This window comes from Protopterus annectens, chromosome 7.part0 (assembly GCF_019279795.1).
Source record: "Protopterus annectens isolate FY-2018-M chromosome 7.part0, PAN1.0, whole genome shotgun sequence".
Taxonomy (NCBI): Eukaryota; Metazoa; Chordata; order Ceratodontiformes; family Protopteridae; genus Protopterus; species Protopterus annectens.
The window spans coordinates 346,581,236-346,600,110 of record NC_056739.1 but is presented as its reverse complement, the minus strand read 5'-3'; the positions used below and the strand labels follow the sequence as shown (position 1 = coordinate 346,600,110).

General features: G+C 39.9%; 1 protein-coding gene across 1 annotated transcript in view; it reads right to left on the bottom strand.

Annotated features, from left to right (window-relative positions):
- Window positions 1-18,875, bottom strand: part of LOC122806456 — a 39,578-nt gene that overhangs the window by 9,020 nt on the left and 11,683 nt on the right. The window lies entirely within an intron of this gene.

Below are 18,875 nucleotides of genomic sequence, written 5' to 3'. Positions count from 1 at the left end.
ACGACTGCTGAATCCTACACAAATGTACTTTATAAGCACTTAAACCAGTGCATGGATCGTGCTATCCCTAACAGAACAGAGATGCTATCCTCCAAAAAAAGGAAGCCAATCTGGTGGTCCTCTGCCATAAACAAACTCTACAAAAGAAAAAAGAAACTGTTGTAAAAAAAGAGTAAAATCCCATGAATGGAGGAGTTCCCTGGTCAGCCTCAATAAGAAGCTGAGATCCCTCATAAAATCCTTCAAAGCTAATTACGAAAACAAAATTGCCACGGACTCTAAAGACAACCACAAAGCATTCTATAGCTATGTCAAGAATCTAAATGGCAAAATGGCAACACTCAGATCTGCTCGGAGTTACTGCACAATGGCACTAAATATACAGTAACAACTGATATTGCCAACATCCTGGCAGATAGGGCGAGTGCTAACTTTACCCCCCTCTCACCCCCTAGAAGGCCCATCTCTATACCGGAAGAATGCAAAGTTCCTGTAATCACGGCTGCACAGGTAAAAAAAAACACACTCTCCAAAGCAAAGAACACAGCATCCATGGGACTGACAATATCCCAGGCTGCGTTCTACACGAACTATAGAACGAACTGGCACCCCACCTAAGTATCATGTTCAATCATAGCCTCACCAAAGGCTTTGTGCCCACTGAATGCCGCACAGCAACGGTTATCCCACTCCACAAAGGGGAGCCACGGCGGACCCCGGGAACTACCGCCCCATGAGCCTGGTCTGCAAGGCCATGGAACGTACCATCATGGAACACATAAACAAAGACACTGGTAATCTCCAAACTCTGGACCCCAGCCAGTTCGGGTTTGTAAAAGGCAGATCATGTCTCCTAAACCTGATAGAATTCTTTGAAGCAGTCACCAAAGCCACAGATGAGGGTAAGGTGGTTCACACAGCCTATTTAGATCTCGCTATGGCTTTCAACACCATCCCCCACTCTGGAATTATAGATAAACTCACTAAATTAGGTATAAATCCCCTATGTCACAAGATGGGTTGCCAACTGGCTCACTGACATAATCCACACTGTGAAAGCAGCAAACTCCTAATCAGACTTCAGACCAGTGACAAGTGGAGTACCACAGGGTTCAGTCCTGGGTCCTCTCCTGTTTGGTATCTACTTCTCTGAAGTACAGGCCAACACAGAAGGTCTTTGGCTAATGAAGTTTGCAGATGATTTCAAACTGGCAGCCATAATTGAAACTCCTAATGATATAGACATCCTACAAAAGGGCCTCACTGAGACAAATGCCTGGTGTCAAAGCCATGGCCTGAAGCTCAATGCTAAAAAGTGCATTGTCGTCCTAGTTGGTAAAAACTCTGTACCCATGAACTACCACATAGGCGGTAGTCTACTTAACACCGAAAGTGTGATAAGAGACTTTGGAACCCAGGTGGACAGTAGTCTCTCCTTTGATAATCACATCGCCAAAGTGGTCAGGAAATCCTTCTACGTGGCACACCTCATCACAAAAGGTTTCTCATCCAGAAAAAAAAAAAAAAAGAGGTCATTGTTCCCCTCTACTCACCACTCAGACCCATTATAGAGTACAGCACCCCTTTTGGTATGTACCTCACACGTCATCTACTACAACTGGAGAGGCCACAGAAATACCTCACAAAGAGGATTACTGGCCTCAAAAAGATACCCTATGCAGACTGTCTCAAAAAACTCCAGCTTTACTCCATCGCATATCGCCTACTCAGAGGCGATCTCTGCCTAACACACAAAGCTATGTCAAACCCAGAGCTGTTGGACATGCTCCACTTAAAGAAATCCCAATCCCTCTGAACTACATGCTCTAGGGACCTAAACTTTGTCACTACAATACACAGAACATGCTGGAGGAATAGATTCCTGTCCCAGAGACTTTCCATACTCTGGAACAGACTACCTATCTATATCAAACAAAGCTCCTCATTAGCACTCTTAAAGAAAAATCTTGATGAGTGGATGGGAAATAGGAAATTCACCCCGGGGATCACTTCTGTGGCTCTGCTCGACAGGGGCACAGGAAAATAATTTTCTTGGGTGGCAAAAGCCAGAGTACCTTTTTGGCTAGGCTTATACAGGTACTAGGATGGTGGCCTTAGGGCCTACCTATGAACCTATACTAGGGAAAAATAGGACTGAAAAACATACATAAGTAAACTAAAAGTCATTACAGAAAGAGAGAGAGAGCAGAATTCCTAATTAAACTAAGAGTATTCACAAAATGCTTCGACAAAGAAAACCCTTAAAGGAAAATGCCACACTAAAAATGAATATGTGTGTACTATATGTACATTACAGATCTAAAAACAAGGTGCATTGGTTTCCCCATGAAATGTGTGAAACTACCTTTTTTACATGAATATTCCTACTTGAAAGATACTGTTATTATTACTATTACTTAAACACCCCTTAAGGAGTAAAATGTTCCCTTTGTGCAAAACAGCCCCGAGGAGCAACTTCAAAGTATTTAAGAGAGACTGAGAAAGATCAAACCAGAGAAGTCAGTTGGAGTAAAGACAGACTGAAGTTACGTGATCATCTCTATCTGACCAGAACTGTAGTTTGTTTTTTTTTAATCCAACACCAGTGATGCTAAATATTATTTTAAACAGAGACTATTGAAACCTTTATATGTGTAACAGAGAACCCCAAATTGGACTTTAAAATACTTAATGATCTGCACAGCTGTCCTGAAAGACCTATGTTAGAACTAGTTTTTAAGTTTCAGTAACAGGAGAGTGATATTGTTTGTCGAATTGCTGTGTTCTGGAGCTGTGTACATATGTTGTACATACATGTCATTAATAGATATTTAAATCAAAAAATCAAAACGTTAAAAAACAAGAAAAAAAATTTAAACTTACCAACTCTGATCACAAAGGGCAAATTCCCACAGGTAGCAGCAGTTTTCGATTTGAGCCTGGATAAACAACCTTTTGATATTCTAAGTTTCCAATCAAATGAATGAAATCCATATTGTGTGCATGTGTTATATCTATCTATCTATACACACATACGTAGCTAAAACTCCTATGAAACTATAAAACGCATTATTTTTAGCTACAGAGTTGAAACAATGTACTAAAAGTTTGGGCTAAGATATGTCTAAACGATTTCAGGCAAAAACATGGTCTAGGTATTCACAGTGCAAACAAAGTACTTGAGTATAATTACAGATTAGAAGACGAACATGATCAGTTATGACGACTTGTGTCTCCTTCAATCGGCCTTGGTTTAAATTTTCTACAGAGTATAAAAAGAAAGTCTGCACTACATGACATGGCAAAACACTTCCGGTGCAGTTTGAAAAACCCTCGCCAACAAGTATTTACTTCCCTCACTCTTATATGCAGCCCCCTTGTACACCAATTTGCAATCTTCTCTTAAAAACAAGTCTTGCTACCATACAATTGCCAAATTTGCCACAGGTTACCCCTACCATTCCCACCACTGCCTAGCTCTGAAAGAACTAAACTGGCTCAAACTCGCACAATACCCAAGCGAATTACAGCTGTCCTCTGCACATAAAATGATATATACACCCGATAATTACCCAGTCCTTTAATCTGTCCTAATATCCTGCATACCTACAACAGCCATCTGCTCTGAAAACAAACTCCTAACCATCTAAATAAATGCATAAAAACTTTTGGACAACACTTTTTCTATCCTTATAATGGTCTGACAATGATCACAGCTACAGCACTACTGACGCAGTGCACGTGCTCACAGCTACAGCACTACTGACGCAGTGCACGTGCTCACAGCTACAGCACTACTGACGCAGTGCACATGCTCACAGCTACAGCACTACTGACACAGTGCACGTGCTCACAGCTACAGCACTACTGACGCAGTGCACGTGCTCACAGCTACAGCACTACTGACGCAGTGCACGTGCTCACAGCTACAGCACTACTGACGCAGTGCACGTGCTCACAGCTACAGCACTACTGACAGTGCACGTGCTCACAGCTACAGCACTACTGACGCAGTGCACGTTATCACAGCTACAGTACTACTGACGCAGTGCACATGATCACAGCTACAGTACTACTAACACAGTGCACGTGATCACAGCTATAGCATTACTGACGCAGTGTACATCAGATATTGCAGTGTTTGTTGAACTGTTTTAGTATATAAACAGGTTAACACAGGTTCTCTCTTCAGTCTAGTCCATGCATGACAAAAAATACGTGGATTTATTTCAAATGTTAAGTTAATAAATTTAGTTGATTGTCTAACAAAACAGTCAAACAAGTATGAAGCAAAGTTTTTTTTTTTTGCCTTGTTACAGCAGTAAGACAGGAAACTTGTCCCTAGTCATATAATAATTGAACCAAGTTTAAAAACAGACATTCACAATTTCAAACACCTTTACTTTCATCACTGTTTAGAGGCTTCCCTCGATTACTGATTATATTATTGCTAACTGTAATAACTTGTAAAGACACTGCACAGACAGTACGTAAAAGACCAAGGGAAACACACATTTTTGGTGAAAGAAAAAAAAACAATGCTGTATTAAAAATAACAGTGACCATTATAAGCAAGGAGAGGAATACAAAAAGAAAATAAGAAAAAAAAATGAACTTCCCTTTCTTATTGTCTCATTTCTCCCACTCCAGTAATCCACTACATGCCTGTGGACATATTCTCATCAGGTCATTTGAGTCTGCTCAGGACGGTCCTGCTACATTACAAGTTCATAGTTTTATACTACGGTAATGACTAGTGGAGCATTTATAAACCTAATCAGGCAGCCTAAATGTATCCCCATGAGCTATTGTGCCTTAGAGGTTATTTTAAGGGGTGTATGTTAGTTAGGGCATGATTTAAAGGCTGCCTCTGTCCAGAGACATAGGTGTCTGACCAGAGATACACTTTCTATTTCCCAACCACTGGAACAGGTTGCGACTGAATAGTGTTAGGGAATACGTCTGCTTCACATGGATGGGAATCCTATTCCAGAGAATGAAGATTCTCTGAGATACATACCTGTTCCTCCATGTCCTATTTAAGTCACAAGCAAAGTTTCAAGTAGTTCTGGTGCTTTTCATTTTATGGATATGCAAAAGGTCCATCACAGCAGGATCCAAGGATGCCTTCTATATCAGGCATAAATCAGTTCTCACCAGTCTGTAAGAAGCAGAGTGTACAGAGGTAGGTCTTGGAGGTGATGTGTAGGACACTGCGCTTACTTACTATGTTCCTTTTGTGAGGAATTGCTGTGGATATATCAGCTGCTGCAAGTGCCTGGTCATGTACATACTGAAAGGGGCGTTATACTCAACAGTGGACATGCTGGCCGAGTGCAATGGCACAACGACTTCCCTGGACCTAGATGCCGTTCCCTTACTTACATGTTGAGTGACATAGAATGATTTTCTTACAACCTTAATCTCCCTCCATACTACCTCAAACTGACTGCTGACTCAGTCATCTACCCAATCAGTATCCTTATAAATAGGTCTTTATCTGAATCAGAAGTACCTACCATATGGAAACAATCTCACATCACCCCCATCCACACAGGAACCAACTCTCTTGATCCATCCAATTTCTGTCCTATATCCATCTTGTCATCCATATTCAAAATTCTCAAAAGGTATCCATAAGCAGGTAATGCAATATCTACCATATTTCCCCGAAAATAAGACCGGGTCTTATACTTTTTCCCCCGGCAAAAAACGCATTAGGGCTTTATTATAAGTGGAGGCCTTATTTACCCCCTCCATACAACAATCTACATTTATTCATTTACACATATCGACATTTATTCATGCACACAAATCGACATTTATTTGTTACTTTTCCGTTATTGGGCAACAGTTCTAGGTAAAGTGTTAACAGTTGTGTGAGAATTGTACATAAACAGTGCAACAAACATTTCACCTTCCGGATATATACACCTTGGCTTTCACAGTACAATATTTCATGCTTAACAGAAAGTGCAGAAAAATCTCAATACATGTCTATTGGAGGAGGAGAATAAAACAGGTGAACAACTGCCCCTTATTGAGTGGTGATGCTTTTATTTAAGAGAAGAATGATGGAAAGTCATAAAAATGAAGTGTGGGAACTAGTGGCCTTACTTTGTAATTACCCCCTGATATTGAAATGTTACCTTAATACAGTAAAGTCAAAAACTGACAAGAGCTTGCTGGCAGCTGAAAGCAGAAGCAATCCATTCTGTTGCCCCGATAACGGAAAAGGTTCAAATACAGCCATGTCATCTTCTTCTGGAACATTGTCATAAGTCTCCAACCCCCGAATTCCAGCCTGAATTTCTTGCGACTCCATTTCCTATAGAACCACTAGCCCCAATCTGTCATACCTAGCAAAAGAGCTCTCCTTAAATGAGCACTGTTTGTCCATGTAGCCTGCTCATAGTGCATTGGCAACACAGCTGTCAGTGATTTTATCCCATGAATTCTTCACCCAAATCATGACCTAGGCTTCACAAAGTTTCCACGCTGATTTCTCTCCATTCTATTTTCAATGTACTCACTGAGTTCCATGTACAAATGGTCCTTTAATGGCTTGTTTATTGCAATATCAAGAGTTTGGAGATAGGCAGTCATTCCTGCGGGAATCATTATTTGATCTATTCTTTTCTGTGCAAGGAAGTTCTTCATGTCTTTAGCATGGCGAGGGCTGGCTGAATCCCAGACCTTTTTCGCCACCTCGCAAAACAAGTGGCAGCATTACATCGACCCACTTCCTTATTAACTGCTTGTGTGCACCAGGCTTTTTCGGTTTAAAGAATGTAAATGCCTGAAACACATTCAATCTTATCTTTCTTGCCCTTACTAATGATTAGAGGTGGAGTTTTCTTTCAATCTAGATGAATTGCCAAAATACAGGTAACGTGCACTTTCGTAACCAGTGGAGAGAATATAGATTGACAAGGCACCCCTTTGATCAATTGTTGTTCGAGATCCTTGACCCATAACACTGCAGCTTCATCCATAGCAATCATGTTGGAGAGTTGGTGTTTAGAAAAGTCGATGGCAGCAACAAAGGACTTGAATGCAAGTGCACGTTTAATAACTTCTGTATCTTCCAGCTTGAACAGTATTGTTGATGATCTTAGAGAGAGAGTTCATATCGCTGAAGGAAGCCATTCAGCCAATGTTGTGATGCTTTGAATTCTTCTGGTGATATTTCTAACTGTGGTGTCATTGCAAGTGAAAATGCTTGAATATCAGTCCTGCACATAACCAAAGCCTTTGCTCTCCTGTTAGCAATCCATTCACAGATGATGTCTTCCAGCTCAGGAAATAATGGTTGCAGACCTGATCCACACTTGCACTTCTTAGCATTTCCCTTGTCCACCTGTTGACTGAGGTTATCGTACTTTGCAAACCATTTTCGGACCATTCTGAGATCCAACTTCTTCTCTTTGCAGAAAGGCATCAGATTCTTTCCTTGGGAGTCCTCCACGATTCCTGTCTTGTACTTGATGGAATAGCTCTTTCTTTTTGCATTCATCTCGTCTGGGGGGGGGGGTTAATTGAAGACTTACGAGACAGAAGTGGCAACAAAAATGGCGACAGTCAAGAAGACACAACCACACCCGTTTGTTCTCACGTGCGCATGTTTTATGTGCGTTGTCTGTAGTTTGACCAATCAAAGTGCACTTGCCAGTGTTTATGGGCCAAGGATCTCAAACGTCAAGTGTAAGTGAGGATTAGGGTTACAGTAAGAATCAGGGAGGACTCCCGGGGAAAGAGTCTTACGACTTTCTGCAAAGAGAAGACGTTGGGTGCCCAAATGGTCTGAAAATGGTGAGCAAAGTACGATAACCTCAGTCAACAGGTGTCAATAATATTATTATTTTATAATTCAACACGTCCGTCGTGTGTTGTTGCCGAGCTTAACTGGGGCTTATTTTTGGGGTAGGGCTTATATCGTGACCACCATGGAAAACCATGCTAGGCCTTATTCTCTGGTTAGGTCTTATTTACGGAGAAATACGATATTGCAAAACCCAACATGGCTTCTGACCTAGCCACAGCACAGCTACAGCCCTATTACCTTTTACAGACACCATGAACAAGGCCAGAGATGCAGGATGCTATACAGCCTCAGTATTCCTTGATCTCTCCAAGGCCTTTAACCTCAGTCAACAGGTGTCAATAATATTATTATTTTATAATTCAACACGTCCGTCGTGTGTTGTTGCCGAGCTTAACTGGGGCTTATTTTTGGGGTAGGGCTTATATCGTGACCACCATGGAAAACCATGCTAGGCCTTATTCTCTGGTTAGGTCTTATTTACGGAGAAATACGATATTGCAAAACCCAACATGGCTTCTGACCTAGCCACAGCACAGCTACAGCCCTATTACCTTTTACAGACACCATGAACAAGGCCAGAGATGCAGGATGCTATACAGCCTCAGTATTCCTTGATCTCTCCAAGGCCTTTGACACAGTGTCTCACCCCTTTACCTATTAAGCACACTGTCTAACTTGGGCATCTCACATAACACAGTAAAATGGTTTCAGAACTACCTCAAGGATTATAAACAAGCAGTGAAATGGTCCAACAAACTCTCACCCTTTCTCCATAACCCTACTGGAGTCCCCCAAGGCTCCATCCTAGGACCCCTACTCCAACATCTTCACAAACAACCTTCACACTGGCGCTCACCCTGGGACCCTCATTCAATACACTGATGATTCCACCATAATCTGCACTGCTAAATCACTACCAGAACTACTCTCAAAAGCTCAACAGTCCTTTACTGCAGTCAAATCCCGACTAAGAAATGTCCAACCCTTTTTTTAATCCAAAGAAGACAAAACTAGTGCTCCTTCATCCCAAAAACACCTCCCCTGTCACTGATCATTTCAACATCCTTGCATCTGACAACACTGTCATAGAAACATCATAGGAAACCAAACTTCTAGGTGTTAACATTGACAATAACCTTTCATTTGACCCCCATATACAGCAAAATAGAAAGAAAACTCAAAAACTGGGACTCTTGTATAGAAACAAACATTTCTTTACTGCAGCAACCAAAACTACCCTGGCAAAAACATTTTTAATTCCCTTTCTTCTTTATGGTTCCCCTATCTTAACTAATTACACAATTCTACCCTAAGCAAGTTGGAACAGTGCGACAACAAAGTTGCAAAGTTTGCCACAAACTCTAAATATTATACACACCACTGTAAACCACTCCTAGAATTAAACTGGCTTGAACTAACCAACCAACTTGACTTTATTCAGCTATCCACCTTGCACAACCTTACTTTCAAGCCTACTGCCTACCCTGCACTAGCCAATCTAGTTACACCTTACACACCAAATCGATCTCTAAGATCAGAAGACAAAAATCTCTTGGTTATCTCAAAACCCACAAGAAAACCTGGTCACTCTCTGTATTCATACACTGTCCCTATACATCGGAATTCACTACCAGGTCTGTGCCTGGCCTAACCCATTTCAAAGCCTCTTTAAAAAATCATCTGAAAAATACATGGCTCTGCTCCTGCATAAAGCCTTCCTAGTGCTCAGGTCTTCTTCTGTGACATTTCAATCCCTCACAGACTGCAAGATCCTAAAGCTCTTCTAACGCCTTCTCTGCTTCTATATCATATCCTTAAGCTACTGCTCAGGCTTTACTACTTCTATTCTTCTTAACTCTCTCTCTCGCTATCTGTCTCCATCACTAACTTTCTTTTCTGGCTGCTATTTTCCTAACAAACTAACATTCGATTTCTCATGTACTACAGCAGTCAATGTCACACACTGCACTACCTATGTACATTTTTATGACACTATCTACATCATGTATGAGGAGTGACTATTATCATCTGTAATGTTTTAACTGTATAGAATTGTCTAAATGTGTAATAACATATTACATCTTGTAGCAGTTTGTTCTTTAAATTTATTTTTTTTTGTATAGTACTTCTAATGTAATCTTTATTGTTTTGGATTATACTGTATTTGTATTGTACTGTATGTGGAGCTTTTCTCCCCAGGCCTCTGCTGAAAACGGGTTCTGCAGACCCAGTCAGACCACCCCAGTAAACAAATGTCAAATAAATAATACATAATACTGAGTTAACTTAAAACATAGTTGCAAGACTGAGCGAAGACAAGTAATCACATAGAGCTTAAAAACCAGAGTACTTTATTATGGATAAATAACAAGATAAGCGCTTTCGCTATGCAGCTTCATCAGATCTTACAGTCATACTCAGATTCCACATCATATATATATATATATATATATATATATATATATATATATATATATATATATATATACACTCAACAGTTACTCATTAATCAATCAAATAGATTAATTGATATGCTTAAAGAAACAAGCAGGCATCATAAAACCTAACTAAATAAAACTCTCAGATGAATAAAATCATTACAGTATTATTATATCTGAATATTATATAAAAACATATGTTTAAAATATATGTATATACATCCATACCTGTATAACAAAATTATATACATTGTATCAAACCTATAAAGTCTAATGTATATGATATAAGTGTATATACATTATAATGAATGTATATATGTATATTGATATAATATAGTGTCCTATAGACCAATAACCTCAGTACATATATAAAATATATATAGTAACCAATTCTAAAACATGATGATAGTATATATATATATACCAATTTCTTCAGAGAGATAGAATGTCTATAACTTGGGGGCTATCTACTGTTTATACGCTGTCTCAATTTTGGTTTAATGGAGGCCCTATCATTGAGACCAAGCCCTCTATCTGATCTTAATAATATTATCCATTCTGTCTCCTTACTCTCTGTATATATCTTGATGTCACCCCCTCTTGAATTTGGTGTGATGACTTCAAGTACCCTAAATAAGAATCTATGTTTATCGTCATTCAACGCTACATGCTTGGCAAGGGCATTATGTAATGTGCCTTTCCTCATGTGATAAACATGTTCTCTAATTCTGTCCCTGAAAGGTCGATTCGTCTTTCCAACGTAGAAAGAGGAACATAATTGGCAGACAGCTAGGTATATCACATGAGGAGTCATACAATTAGCATCTGCTGTTATATTATACACTTTCTGTTGATCAGGGTGAAATAATTATATCCTACCATCTATATAGGAACAGAAGTTACAGCGACCACAACGTCTTGTGTATCCACTCTGCATAGATCCCCTATCAAATTTGGGATAGCATAGCATTCTTTTTAAGTTATATTTATTCTTAAAAAGGAACTTCGGTGTTTCTCCTACTATCTGTTTGATATCTTCATCTACCTGTAATATACCCCAATGTTTATCTATAATCTGCTTAATCTCTATGTGATCAGAGGAGAAATAGGTAGAGAATTTAGTGGAAGATTAATTTTTATTCCCTTTCGCATTGCAACTAGTGTTGCTAGGTCCAAAATATGGCATAGCTGAAGTTAAGCGTAATCTGTATGCTTCATCTATCTTAGGATGCATCTCTTCAGCTTTGTATCCTCTAGTTAGTAATCTATGCTTCAAGTCATTTATCTCAGTATAAAAACCTCCATCCATGGAGTTCAGTCTTGAACCTCTAATAGCTTGTCCCTTTACAATATTTCTGAAGACAAAGGGAGGGTGCATGCTGGATCTTAAAAGTAATGAATTAACATGACATGTCTTACGATGAACTCCTGTATTGATTAGATTGTCATGTAGCCTTTCTATGTATAAGTCTAAGAAATCTATTCTGTCCTCTGAGAACTGCATGGTAAACTTAAGACATGGTATTAAGTTATTCATAATTAAGTGGGTTGATTCAAGGTGATGTAATGTCCCTTTCCAAAGAATAAAAACATCATCCACAAAACGTCTATAAAATATCACGTTTCTTAAAAAAGTTTTGTGTAAATAATATATGTTCTTCCCAATGTGCAAGGAACATATTGGCGTAGCTATTGGCACAAGATGTGCCCATAGCCACGCCATCTCTTTGTCTATAAATATTGTCCTTAAACATGAAGACATTGTTCTCTAAGACTAATTCCAGGAAGTGAACTATTAGTTCAATAAGTACGTTTGTATAATCACTATGATTTTCAAATATTGTAATGTCTAGTTCAAACCCAATTCATTGGGAATAACTGTAAATAGTGATTGTATATCAAACGTAACGAATAAATAGTCTTTTGTGATCGTTTTACTTTGAATACATTCATAAAACTCTATAAGAAATTGTTTAGAGTCTTTAAGTACTACTCTGTTTTTATTTAATACAGCCCTCAGATGCTTTTCTACAAATATTGATAAATTCTCTGTAACCCAGCCCCGACCTGAAACTATTGGTCTCATGGGCGGGTTCCTATTATCTTTGTGTATCTTTGGCTGTCCCTGAATAACTGGAATAGTAGGTGTTGAAATAGTAAGGTAGTCATATAATTCCTTATCTATCAATTTACTTTTAAAGATATCCTGTAACGTATCCTGCACATACCTAATAGTTTCTTTAACATTGTCACTGGTTATAGATTCATAGAATTTGTCATGCATCAATTCTATCATTGCTCCTATATAATCCTGCATATCCATAACAACAATGCTGCCTCCTTTGTCAGCTGGTCTAATAATTATTGTAGAATCTTCTTGTAATTTCTTCAAACTTACTCTTTCTTTATAGGTTAAGTTGTCTCTCCTATTACATCTTTTCTTCCCTGCTCTATCCGCACAGTATGTATAGAACTCATCCTCGGTTAGCTTTAGATATGCCTCAATGAGGGGATGATGCAATGGCACAAAATCACTTAGTTTCTTAAATGTAAATGCTTCAGTTCTAGGTGTATTGCTTATTTGGCCTTTATATAGTAATTTTAACATGACATTTCTGCAAAATATTTTTAAATCAGTAATTGTATCTGTTAGTTTACTATGACTTCTTGGAATAAAATTGAGACCTTTGCTCTAACTGAATATCTTCATTAGTTAGTATCTTGCTTGATAAATTATGCACTAACGCTTGTGTGACCACATTTTCTTCAGAGTTTGATGGGATAAATTGTTCCCTGAAAACTTCCTCTTCTGCCTCCCTCGACTCATAGACCTCGACCTCTGAGGGCCTTTGTCCATGCACATCGGTAGAGGAAAAACCAATTCAGCATTAGATTTATTGCTTAAGTTATCTAGGGTGTTAACCTTTGATCCCACCACAGCCTCAGAATCCCCATTAATTTGGGGTATCTTATCTTTAACTATGTGAACATTAGGATATAAATTACTGTCTAAATTCACACTGGGATGTATAATATGTATAACATCCACAGAATCTTTGCATTGAGGTGCATCAGTTGCATCGATCCTTGCATTCTCTACACAAATATTATCATTTAATTCTGTATTATCTCCAGCAGTAAATGTCCTCTGAACATCTAGAGTTAGCATGTTATTATTCTCAACATTGTTATTCAAAGCACTTGAAGCACACGTTATTCTTTACTTCATTACTGTTATCGCCACATGAAATAACATTCTGTGCGTTATCGCCACATGAAATAACATTCTGTGCGTTATCGCCACATGAAATAACATTCTGTGCGTTATCGCCACATGAAATAACATTCTGTGCGTTATCGCCACATGAAATAACATTCTGTGCGTTATCGCCACATGAAATAACATTCTGTGTGTTATCGCCACATGAAATAACATTCTGTGTATTATTTACATTTTGTGAACTGTTTATAACATTGTCATTGTTCACCATGACATTCTGTTCATTTTGTCCATGCCCTGGTCTAGGCCACGTAAAGACATGGCTTAATCTAAAATCATTAATGTCTCTTTTAGCTTTATTTCTTTTTTGTTGTAATAACTTCCTTTCAAAAGCTAACACACAGTCCAGTAGATTTTCCAGTAATGGCTGTATCAAATCATTAGAAAAGTCTCTATGTAACATTTGTTGCTTAGCGTTAATACTCTCTATCAGCTTACTTTCTTCTGGTGTAAAAAAGTCTATTAGTAGTTTCAGATAGTTCCAACTCACCTCTATGTTGAGTCTCTGCCATTTCGCTAGCAACTCGGGATAGTCCTTGCCCTGACTAGGCATCGTAAAAACACGAAGACCTCTTGGAACAATATTCTGGTCAAGGCAGAATTGAAAGTGTATTCTCTATGTTTGGAAGCGTTTCAGCTTCATAAAGTCCTTTTCGATCCCCTCTAGTAATGCGTGTAGCCTTTCCGAATCAACTGCAGCTTCATTCACGTCATCAGTGGCAGTCACGTTATCAAAGAAACAGGAAGCATTTGTTACTTCATTAAGATATTGTTTAAATCTTCGTTGCAGCATCTCACTCCCACGGTCTTCACCTCTTGGGACATAGTCTAATTCAATGTCAGTCATCTTTAGCGAAAACTTTTACAGAAACTTGTCCCAGTTAGCAGCAAAACAATAAATAATGTATAAAGTTAATGGCGAGGGTTGCTGCTATACTGGCAAACGCTCATACAAGCAGTTTAAAATCAGAGTTAACTTAAAACATAGCTGCAAGACTGAGCGAAGACAAGTAATCACGTAGAGCTTAAAAACCAGAGTACTTTATTATGGATAAATAACAAGATAAGCGCTTTCGCTATGCAGCTTCATCAGATCTTACAGTCATACTCAGATTCCACATCTTATATATATATATATATATATATATATATACACTCAACAGTTACTCATTAATCAATCAAATAGATTAATTGATATGCTTACTTAAAGAAACAAGCAGGCATCATAAAACCTAACTAAATAAAACTCTCAGATGAATAAAATCATTACAGTATTACTATATCTGAATATTATATAAAAACATATGTTTAAAATATATGTATATACATCCATACCTGTATAACAAAATTATATACATGGTATCAAGCCTATAAAGTCTAATGTATATAAGTGTATATACATTATAATGAATGTATATATGTATATTGATATAATATAGTGTCCTATAGACCAATAACCTCAGTACATATATAAAATATATATAGTAACCAATTCTAAAACATGATGATAGTATATATACACCAATTTCTTCAGAGAGATAGAATGTCTATAACTTGGGGGCTATCTAATGTTTCTACGCTGTCTCAATTTAATACCAAAAGCCAGGTTACTGTCCATGTGTCCCCAAATCCCTCACTACTGTGTCTACCTTTAGGGCTGTTACACAAATGAGGTGGTTTCCCCACGTTCATAGGTAGGTAACTAGGCTATCGGCCCTAGGGCCTATACAAGCCCAGCCAAAAATGTACCCTGGCTTTTGCCACCCAAGAAAATTATTTTCCTGTGCCACTGTCGAGCACAGCCACAGAAGTGAATCCCTGGGGTTAATTTCCTATTTCCCATCCAATCATCAAGATTTTTCTTGAAGAGTCCTAACGAGGAGCTTTGTTTGATATACATAGGTAGTTTATTCCAGAGTATTGGAAGTCTCTGGGACAGTAATCTATCCCTCCGGCATATTCTGTTTATTGTGGTGACAAGGTTTAGGTCCCTAGAGCATGTAGCTTGGAGGGATTGGGATTTCTTTAAGTGGAGCATGTCCAACAGCTCTGGGTTTGACATAGCTTTGTATGTTAGGCAGAGATCACCTCTGAGTAGGCGATATGTGATGGAGTAAAGCTGGGATTTTTTGAGACGGTCTGCATAGGGGATCTGTTTGAGGCCGGTAATCCTCTTTGTGAGGTATTTCTGCGACCTTTCCAGTTGCTGTAGATGTCTTGTGAGGTACATACCAAAAGGGGCGTTGTACTCTATAATGGGTCTAATGAGTGATGAGTAGAGGGGGAACAATGACCTCTTTTTCTGGATGAGAAACCTTTTGTGATGAGGTGTGCCACGTAGAAGGATTTCCTGACTACTGTGGCGATGTGATTATCAAAGGAGAGACTACACTCCACGTGTCCCAAGGTCTCTTATCACACTTTCGGTGTTAAGTATACTACCGCCTATGTTGCAGTTCATGGGTACAGAGTTTTTACCAAAGGGGATGATAATGCATTTTTTGGCACTGAACTTGAGGCCATGGCTTTGACACCAGACATCTGTCTCAGTGAGGCCCTTTTGTAGGATGTCCACATCGTTAGGAGTTTCAATTATGGCTCCTAGTTTACAGTCATCTGTGAACTTCATTAGCCAAAGACCTTTTGCGTTGGTCTGTACTTCAGAGAAGTAGATACCAAACAGGAGAGGACCCAGGACTGAACCCTGTGGTACTCCACTTGTCACTGGTCTGAAGTCAGATTTGGAGTCTGCTACTTTCACAGCGTGGGTTCTGTCAGTGAGCCAGTTGGAAACCCATATTGTGACATAGGGATTTATACCTAGTTTAGTGAGTTTATCTATAATTCCAGAGTGGGGGATGGTGTTGAAAGTCTTGGCAAGATCTAGATAGGCTGTGTGAACCACCTTACCCTCGTCTACAGCTTCGGTGACTGCTTCAAAGAAATCTATCAGGTTTAGGAGACATGATCTGCCTTTTACAAACCCGAACTGGGTGGGGTCCAGAGTTTGGAGATTACCAATGTCTTCATTTATAAGTTCCATGATGATACATTCCATGTCCTTGCAGACCAGGCCTGTCAAGCTAATGGGGCGGTAGATCCCAGGGTCCGTAGCGGCTCCCCCCTTGTGGAGGGGGATAACTGTCGCTGTGCGCCATTCAGCGGGCACAAAGCCTGAGGTGAGGCTATGATTGAACATGGTACTTAGGTGGGGTGCCAGTTCGTTCTGTAGTTCGTGTAGAACGCAGCCTGGGATGTTGTCTGGTCCCATGGATGCTGTGCTCTTGGCTTTGGAGTGTGGTTTTTACCTGTGCAGCTGTGATTACAGGAACTTTGCATTCTTCCGGTATAGAGATGGTCCATTTAGGGGGTGAGAGGGGGGGTAAAGTTAGCACTGAACCTGACAGGATCTTGGCAATATCAGTTGGGTCTGTATATTTAGTGCCATTGTGCTGTAACTCTGAGTAGATCTGAGTGTTGCCACTGAGATTCTTGACACAGCTATAGAATGCTTTGTGGTTGTCTTTAGAATCAGTGGTGATTTTGTTTTCGTAACTAGCTTCAGGGATCGCAGCTTCTTACTGAAGCTGACCAGGGAGCTCCTCCACTCATGGGATTTTACTCTCTTTTGCAACAGTTTCTTCCTTCTGTTGTACAGTTTGTTTATGGCAGGGGACCACCAGATTAGCTTCCATTTTTTGGAGGATAGCATCTTGGTTCTGTTTGGGATAGCAGGATCCATGCACCCATTTAAGTGCTTATAAAGTGCAACTGTGTAGGATTCAGTAGTTGTAACTGTATTGTCCATCTCTATGGGTGTTATGAAGTTCACCACTTCTGTCTTAAGAAGCATGAAGTTGGCTTTGGAAAAATGTTTTACCGTGGTTTCCTTAATGGGGGTGGGGGAAGGATGTGGATATCTAGGATGATTAGCTTATGGTCGGATCGGAGCAATGAGGCATTGACTTCAGGTGTGGAACACCAGTCACTCATGTTGGTAATGACTAGATCTAGGATATTGTTGCCCCTGCTGGGGGTATGGATAAGTTGATCCAGGGCATTGGAGTTTATGAATTCCAGAAAGCGTTGAGCGAAGGAGTTGGTACATGAGTAGTTTTCCCAGTTAATGGTGGGGTAGTTGAAATTGCCCATTATTAGGGTGTTTGGTTGAACCCTAATATTTTCCTGTACATCAAGAAAAGAGGAGTGGGAATCCTGGAGCATGGTGAGGGATCTGTAGCAAGCTACAATTTGGATTGCAGCTTTGCCCACAGTTAGTTGCACTTGGATAACCTCGGATGCATTAGGCTGAGCAACTAGCCTGGAGGTGTGGATATCCTTAATGAATATGGACACACCTCCGCCTTTGGTGTTCCGGTCCTGGTTACATGGCCGAAAAATGTGGTACGAGTTATAGCCTGGTACTGCAGGGGTGCTCTCTGGAGCCTTGAACCAGGTCTCAGTCACTGGACAGATATCGATGTTCTCCATTTTAAGAAGTGCCTCGAGTGAGTGCATTTTGAGATTTAGACTTCTAGTATTGAGTAGCATCACCCTCAGTTTTAGTTTGCGTGAATTTGTAATTTAAACCTTGCCTAAAAAAGGCACTACAAGGGCGGCAAGAACCTTAACCAGTATCCGGAATCCCAGGGGTGACAGGTGCAGGCCATCTCTGTCAAAGCATCATGGTCAGTCGACCATGTCATCCCAGGCAGACAGATACTGGATCCCTTTAGAATGACACCAGAAGCTTAGCCAATTGTTGAAGTCAATCATTTTGTCCTTGTACTGCAGTATCATTCTGAGTGATGGCAGAATGCTACTCAGGACTAGGGTCATACCTGCCTGGGCTACAAATCGGAGAGCTCTTCCATGTCTCTTTTCATGTAGTCCAGGGAGGTATGTCTCAGGTCGTTCACACCAACATGGAAAATGACAGAGTCATATTTGTACTTGTGGAATGACCCGAGTGCGTGGGTTATGTGGCAGATCCTGGCATCCGACAGGCAGCTGACAGTAACCTTCTCCTTGTTTAGCCTGGTGAGTGGGACATCAGTGTGCCCGACTATAGAGTCACCTATAACTAGTGTGTTGGGTACGTTTTGCCTTATTGGCTGTGATTGAGTGGCACACTGAGTCTGCGGGCTATGTGTCATTTGAGTTGTGTTGGGGGGGGGGGGTTGCTTGCATTTCTGCTTTGGAGGTCTCTGTTGCTTGAGCAGATTATTATTGAAAGCCTCCGCGAATGTTTTTGTGTTTCTGTGTGTGGATTTTGGTGGAGTAGATTTAGTGAGACTATGTGAGGAGTGTGGTGTGGTGCAAGTGTTTACCT